This window comes from Rattus norvegicus, chromosome 5, assembly GCF_021556685.1.
Source record: "Rattus norvegicus strain SHRSP/BbbUtx chromosome 5, alternate assembly SHRSP_T2T, whole genome shotgun sequence".
Taxonomy (NCBI): Eukaryota; Metazoa; Chordata; class Mammalia; order Rodentia; family Muridae; genus Rattus; species Rattus norvegicus.
In genome coordinates this window covers 104,069,185-104,077,543 of record NC_141538.1, presented here as the reverse complement: position 1 = coordinate 104,077,543, position 8,359 = coordinate 104,069,185, and the positions used below count along the sequence as shown (strand labels likewise).

At 45.1% G+C, this 8,359-nt stretch overlaps 1 non-coding gene across 1 annotated transcript; it reads left to right on the top strand.

Annotated features, from left to right (window-relative positions):
- The first annotated feature begins 7,394 nt into the window (after positions 1 to 7,394).
- On the top strand, positions 7,395 to 7,501 carry LOC120103188 (U6 spliceosomal RNA). Its single transcript, XR_015621628.1, has one exon. It is a non-coding gene; the product is annotated as a U6 spliceosomal RNA (small nuclear RNA).
- Positions 7,502 to 8,359: the final 858 nt, after the last annotated feature.

The following is an 8,359-nucleotide window of genomic DNA, read 5'->3' as shown; positions in this document are numbered from 1 at the left end:
GTTAATCCTAACACCATTCCCGCCATTACACTGTTCCTTGCAAAGCAGCCATTACCAGCTGTTTTAGAGGAGAAGTTACAATCTAGGTTACTTGAGCGACTGTCCCTCATGATAGGAGTAAGTGCCAGAGCTGACACTGGAATTTGTGCACTTGCCTAAGGACCACATGTGACCCAAAGGGCTTTTTAATGTCCCATATATTCTTTCTCAACAACGGAGAGCAACAAGTCCAGCCCACCATTCCTGAACATTGAGCAATGCATCCCCTTCTGCCATTTGCCCTGGCTGGCTCCACTGCCTGCCCAGCGGAAGGAAGGTGGGGGCTTGTGGTAATTACAGACCGTGTTGTCCTTTTCATTTATGTCTTCACAATCCAGCTTGACACTGTGTCATAAAAGTTTATGTACTGTGTTCTCGCTGCTCCTCGCTAATATTCGCCAGCATTCTCCCCGGCCATCCAGAATCAATACCACCGCTCCCCCTTTCAATAAAGAAGGGAGCTGTGAACAAGGCCCAAATGTGCACAGTGACTATTTGCGGCAATTAGACGTCACTCTGAAAAATGGTCACTCTGAAGGAGTGTGCACAAGATCTAAGGACTGGCACATCACTAATGTCCCTCACCAGAGACTCTGAAAATTGCATGCCTTAAAAAATACCCTCCATTCCCCTCATCTCTCCTCTTTCTCACACCATCTTGTCTTTCTTTCTCATGAGAGATAAGGAGAGAGAAGAGCATTCAAATTAGGGACCCCACAATCGATTTTTACTTGCAGTGGGAGGACTGTAATCAATGTTAATTAACCAAGTTCTTTTCAGTCCAGGTTGGGACAGGAGGGTAACTGCATAATATTTTTGACCAAGACAACAGATATTAATGGGCTTTGGTCAGCTAAAGGGCAAGATGGGGAGGAGGGCTGGTGCTGAGCGGCCTGGAGGGGGGAAAAGCTATGGCTGCTCTCCGGTGGTCCTGTTGGTGGCCTCAACAGCTTTCTTGGAAGCCTTGGCGTGAAGTCTCAGCTGCCTTTGTTTCTTTAAGAGCAGGCTTTCTATCCTAAGTGAGGTGTACCTCATCAGTGAATAGTCCCTACAGTGGAATCTTCATGGGAGAGATGGTGTCTATGGCTACCCTCAGCACGGCTCACATCCAGGCACCGTGCCAATTGGGAAAATGTAGGGAACTTAACCGGGACAGCACTTCCTGGCTGTGGAGTTGTCCTTTAATTTCTTCATGTACCATTATCAGGACTGTGGGTCCCAGATAGCACTTAAGAATGACTCTACACAGAGACACACTACAATGATACCAGGGGAGTTGAGAAGCTAATGTGACCCTGTGTCACAATGACATAGCCCTCAGCCTCTGGGAAGCTGCTTTGGTGGTTGCCTCTTCCACAGAAGAAGCCCCTAACCTCACCAGTGTTACCTCCTTTAATATATATCAGAGGAAGTGAATGAAGAACCATTGGAGATGACAAAGAACTCCCCACCCCAAACAACTGTAATTGTCCCGTTTTGAAACAGCACAAGATTACACATTTTTCATTAAGGTGGAGAAGTACAGGTGACCCATGGGGACTATCTCCCGGAAGGATCTCAGGGGATGTACTTCCTCTGCTCTCTCAATAGCATTCGGTGCCTATTTCCCTGTATTCAAATAAGGCTTCCAATGCTTCTATAAGGGGCGTGCTCCTGAAATACCTTGGCCTTGAACATGGATGCCAAAGAATAACCATGGTGGGTGATACAACTAGCAAGAACAGGATTTCCTAATCACCCTGTGCTCTGGGGTGTGCAAAGTCCCCGTGGTTGTGACAGATAATGGCTCCTCCTCTTCCAGACACCTGTGGGAGTCTTCCTCTTGAGGAAACAGAATGAAATTAGAGAAGACATGGAAAAGGAAATAGAAAGAAAGTCAAAAATGGAAATAGAAGGTGTTGAGGACTCATGTATCAGAAGGCAAGCCCTCTGCTGCATGCTAGGAACCAAAAGGAAACTGCTACTGTGTGGATCATGGTGCTCCCATGGAATTCTGGGGTTGGTAAAAGGGAGGCAGAATAGCAGACAGTTAGCATGCTCACATGGGGGACACACAGGTGGGTACAGGATCACCAGAAAGGAATCTCCAAGGACAGGGCATCATCAGCCAGAGAGCAAAGAGCAGATGGAGATCAGATGCTAGCTCAGCCCAGGATTTACATAATCTCCTCCCAAGAAGTCTGGCTCTCACTGAGCTGTGACTTCAGTAGTCAAACTGTCCCTTCTGAAGCCATTGATTATGGGGCAACCTGAGGAGGCCTGGTCAGTGCCGACTAGCTGGGAAATGAGCTCACAGTGGGGTGAGAGTAATACCAGTTAGAAACGAGCAGTTACCCAGGTGCTCCTGGGGTATCCATGTAGAAAGTTTTCAAAAAGCACCCTTCCTTCCAACAGGGAAAAGAACTATAATTGACAAATAGAGCCAGAACCAGCATCCCGCAGCACCCCGTGAGGATCCAGTATTACTTCAGGGGTATTGATTCCACAAATCTGGAGGGATCCAACAAATTCCCAAGAAGATCTAGGCCTTGAAGGTGGGTCAATGAAAAGAGTTGGGAGATGGGATAGAGAGCCACCCTGAACTCCTGTGAAGCAGAGGGAGGGTGTAGAAGGTCCCTACAAGGCTCACTGCAGCAAGTGTTACTGGACTGGCTGAGACTGTGGATGGGATAGTTATTCAGGAGCATGTGTTTCTAACAAGTATTGAGGAAAGGACATGATAATGAGAATTCCGTAACTCTCTTAATTTATTCAGTGGGAAGCCCCTAAAGGTACACTAGCTGGTTATTTCTGTTTTGGTTTGGTTTTTGTTGTTTGTTTTTGTTGTTTGTTTTTGTCAAATTGAGTAGTCTAGGAAGAGAGAACTTTAATAAAATTCATCCATTGAACTGGCATATAGGCAAGTCTGTGGAGGCATTTTCCTGGTTAATTACTGGTGTGGAAGGTTCGAGCCCACTGTGAGCAGTGCTGTAGCTTGAACATAGTCCTAGGATGTACAGCAAAGCAAATGGAGTAATCCAGGGTTAGCAAGGCGGTAAGCAGTGTTCCTCTGCTACAGATCCTGCCTCAAGGTTCCTGTCGTGCTTGAGTTCCTGCCTTGACTTCCCTCAGTGATGGAGTGTTGCCTTGAAGTAGAAGGTTAAACATGCTTTTCTTCTCATGTTGGTTTTGGTCATGGTTTTGATCACAACAATAGAAACCTAATTAGGACAGAGGGTCATTGCTTGGCCCATAGGAAGTGGCATTATTAGTTTTGGAGAGTGTGTCATCTTGTCGTAAAAGAAGTGTGTGACTATGGAGGTGGGCTTTGAAATCTCCTATGTTCAAGCCACACCTAGTATGGCCTACAGTCTCCTTCTGCTGCCTGCAGACCAAGATGTAGAACTCTCACCTCCTTCTCCAGCACCACATCTGCCTCAATGCTGTCATGTTTCTCACCATGATGATAATGGACTAAACCTCTGAACCCATAAGCCAGACCCAATTAAATAGTGTCCTTTACAAGAGTTGCTTTGGTCATGGTGTCTCTTCACAGCAAGAGAAACCCTAACTAAGACAACTGGTATCTTTGTAAAAAAAGAGACAAACAAATAAACAAAAAAGATAACGTGATGTGAAGGGTAAAGAACACAGTCCTAGAGAACACAGACTAATGTTATACTGCTGTAAACCAAAGCCTGCCCAGGCTGTAGGAAGCTGTAAGATGTGAGAGTTGTCCTCTCTAGGGACCTTTGGGAAAGCCTACTGTCTGCCAGCTCCCAGAACCACTGGAGAAGGAACCACTGCTTGTTGCATGTCACGGGCTTGCATGCTTTTCCACAGTGTCCCAATGAGCCATAGAGGAAGGATGTGGCTTATTTTTCAACATAGGATGATGGTTTCTGTACTAGGAGTGGAAGAGTCATCCAGGGGAGGAAGGAAGGTCTGATTCAGATCATCTCAGCAAATGCCTGGGACATACTTGAACCAAGAGTAATCTAGGACCTGGTGGTCCCTCTGATCAAAAAGGTCCTACCTCCTGAACAAGGGTAGCCTCAAGGGAGAGGATGTGGGAGAAGGAAACAGGGCTACAACTGGGGATTTGTGACTTTCAAGGAGCAGGAAAGAAGTACCAAAGAGACACTGACAAGAGGGAAACTAAAAATCAAGTAAAGGAGATCTGGGGGGAGACAGATACTGCCTCTGCATCAGTACCATGGCTGCCTCCCTCTGCATCAGTACCATGGCTGCTTCCCTCTGCATCGTTACCATGACTGCCTCTCTTTGCATCAGTACCATGGCTGCCTCTGTATCAGAACCATGGTTTCCTCTGCATCAGTACCATGGCTGCTGCTTCCCTCTGCATCGTTACCACGACTGCCTCTCTTTGCATCAGTATCATGGATACCTCTGCATCAGTACCAGGGCTGCCTCTCTCTGCATGGGTACCATGGTAACTGTGAAAAAGACCAGCAGTGGGCTGGCCTGCTCTCAGGACACTTGCAATCTTCTGGGAAAGAGGAAAGTCCTGGCTTAAAAGATTCCCAAACTCTTTGCAAAGACAGCTATTTTATTTCTCTGTTGTAAACTGTGTGTGGGCACATGCTTGTGGCTTGTGTGTAGAAGAATGTGGAGGACACTCTTCTACCTTATTTCTCTGAGATATTGTTCCCTAATGAAACCCAGAGCTCACCAATACAGCAAATCTTACAAGTCATCTTATTCCAAGGACTCTCTGACTTTCTCTCTCTCTCTCTCTCTCTCTCTCTCTCTCTCTCTCTCTCTCTCTCTCTGCCTTCCCAGGCTAGAACTACAGGGATCAGCCACACCTATTTGACTTGGTGTTTGGAATTTAAATGGGTTTGGGGGACCCAAACTCCAGGGATCATATTCACACAGCAAGCACCTTAGCAACTGAGCCTACCCCCACCGTGCATTATATACACTTCTCTGCTCATGGGCAGACATAGCCTTGGGTGTTTAGATGACTGAATGGCTACTTTTTCCTCCTTTATCTTTCAGTGCACTTTAAAAAAACTGAAAAATTACATTTGACAGTTAAAGACAGTCAAGTGGATGCCTTTTGATAGAATTTACACGAACTCTTCCTACAGTAGTCTGAATCACCTGGGATTGTTTATTCCTCTCCTTTCATGGACATAGCTTACATACTAGCAGCCATTTTGCCACCATGAAGTAACCATAAGGCTGATTTGAGGTTCTAGATCCAAGACTCATGTTCATCAAAGAAATACCATTTTCAACTCTGGAAGTTCTAACTCCAAACTTCAGATTACGTGAAAGAAATTGAACCTTTACCTTAAGTCATTGAGATGTTGAGACTGACACTAAGCACTTTGTTGTCTGTGACTTGAGTAAGCTGGCACTTATACCATGAGAGCTGGCAATATCGCTATCACAACTGAGGAGATGCAGAGCCCTATGAGTTCTACAGATGTTGCTTCCAACTCACCCAAGAGAACTCAGGGGAAAGATGTCAGGCGATAAGGGAAGCCAGGAGTTGCGCAGGGCATAGGTTGGTGAGGAAAACTCCAGAGCCCACCAAACAAACTCAGTTTAGATAAAGACCAGGGGATGAAAGTGAAGATAGTTTGGAGACACTGAACAGAGTGAAGGAAAGATGATACACATTAACTACTGTGGCCTCCTGCAAGCTGGGGCTTCCAAGGGGTGGAAGGGTAGGTCCACATAAGTAAGGTCAGATACCCACCCATTCTTCTCCAGTCTCCTAGTTGTGCTCACCTAGAACCCTTCCGAAGGCCTTGCTACCCATTACTGATATCTGTCATTGTTTCATCTATGGAAAACATCAATAAATTTAACCAAGGTTGTCACCTGTGGGTTTCCATAGCCAAATTGCATGAGTGTTCCAGAAGATACATGGGGAGCCCTGAATATCCTATTGAGGAGTTTGGGACATCATGTTCACCTTTCTTATTTCACTGCGGGATGAAATAAGCCAGAGAAGTCCCTCTGGACACGTGGGGAGCTGAACCAGCTCTTATTCTCTCCTGTAACTCTCTATGGGGTTGTTGAAATGGATGGTTCCTGTTTGAAGCTCCGGGCAGAGGGAACACAACAGCCCACGGTGACCGTTTCTTATTTCAAGAAACCTCACACTTGAAGCTACTTTGAAGAACACATATTTTTGAGACTAACTAAATATTTGGACTGTGTCTTCCCAGCCTTTCTTTCCACTCTAAAAGCAAAAAACAAGTCTCTGTAATTTGGTGAAGGAATTGACTTGGATGAAAGAGAGACACTAACTTGGTAACCGCATATGGGAAAGTGCCCTGAAGTCCTCATTTCCGACACACATCTTTGGCGGTATCTGCAAGTTTCCAATGAATCACCAAGAAAACACAGCCAGTCCCCTGCAGTGACCTTGCGGTTGCTATGTGAAAAGGTCGGTGTGAGCCACCCTCTTCACACCACAAACTAGCAGTTCAGAAAGCCAAGTTGGGATTACATAGGAAACCATAGAGACAGTTCCACCACAAACCATCCGATACTACTATCAATGTTACAGACTGCATGTATTCTGGATGACCATGAGGTGTGACAGTAGGCTTTACCTTATGGCTGAGAGCGTGTGTCCCTCGCTGATGTTCTTCAACCAGGCCAATTAGGAGCCCTGTTAAGTCAACTTTCCACGACGTATTTCTTATGCCTGAGTGTCCCTCAAGCATTCCCAGAGGCCCTGCATGTTCTGCTGACTCCCATCCTCTCAAGAGCTCTTATTCTTAGATAGACACAATATGGTGATTCATCCTCATTGTTGACTTGACTGAACTTTGAGTCACCCAGGAGACATCCTCCTGGGCTTATCTCTGAAGGAATTTTCTATAAAGTCTTAACCAGTAAAGATCTACCCTGAGTGTGAATCCCACTGAATAACAGGGGGGAGGCAGACCTGGTGAGCAGAGAACGTCCCTTACTGCTTCCTCTGTCTGTACATGAGCAGGCTCTATCACTGTAACTACACGGCACGCCCGCCACCGTGCCTCCTGCCATGATGGACTGCATCTCCCAAATTGTGAACCAAAATAAACCTTCATTGACAAGAAATTAATTCCTGGGGGCATCCTGACGTCTTTGCCTAGCTGCATGTCTAACTTTGGTCATTTGTTCTCATGTAAACTGCAGATATTCCAACTCCTTTATTCAAGGCAGTTAGTCAAGATGAGCCCACACAGCTTACGCACAGTCCTGAGCCCCGTTGCAAAACTCTGGATACCCTGGGAGCTTTATTACTTTCCACCCTAGTACCTCCCAAAGGCTTACCATACCTTTCCCCTGGAATCTTCTCTGGGTTCCCTACACTGAATCCAAGGAGTGCATAAAAGAAGGAATAAGTGTTCACTTTGGCAGCACATACACTAAAACTGGAACGATGAAGAGAAGATTAGCATGGCCCCTGTGCAAGGATGACACCCAAATTTGTGAAGGGTTCCATATTTTTTTACAAAAAAATGAATAAAAAGTTCATGCACCTGCCCCCCATTCTAATAGAAACAAAGCTCCAAGGAAGCTGAAAACCCCATCCAGCAGGATACATTTCCTATAGAGATATAATGTGATATTACATATCCAAGAGCAAAACAGATATATTTGTACAAAATGGCAAGAATTTGAATATGCATAGTATAATCCTGTCACACAAAAATGCAAGCTTCGGCCAATGCCCGTTGTGGACCCATGTCTCTAATCTCAGTTCTTGGGAGGCAGAGGCAGGTGAACTCTGTAAGTTCAAGGCCTGCCTAGTGTACATAGTCAGTTTCAGGACAACCAGAGCTAGATAATAGAGAGATCCTGTTTTGAAAACAAACAAACAATTGCACGTTTCTATGTGCCTATATAGTTAGAAGTCTACACCAAACTTAATCATGTTGATCCCTGGAATTAGAGATGAGACATTGACATTTTACTCCTTTACTGTAGGTTTTTATTTCATCAGTTTTTGTGACCATAGACGCTTTTGTGATTTAAAAATTCTTCTATTTTAAAACAAAGGCTTTCTCCCCTCTTTTATTTAATCTAATATGAACCCGGAGATTCTGACTATCTAACACATCTTTCTCCAGGTCAGGCAGCAGACCACTTTACCAATCAAATGTTCTGTTACACTAGGGTGTTTCCATTGGTCACAGAGCACTGGCGTTAGGGTTAGGGTTAGGGTTATGGTTAGGGTTAGGGTTAGGGTTGAACCAGAGACCTTAGTGTAAGTACTAAAACTCTGAAACTGTTAAAAACATAAAGAAATATCATAATTCTTGGTACAGAAAAACAATTATTGAAATGAATTCTGATATCAGGAATT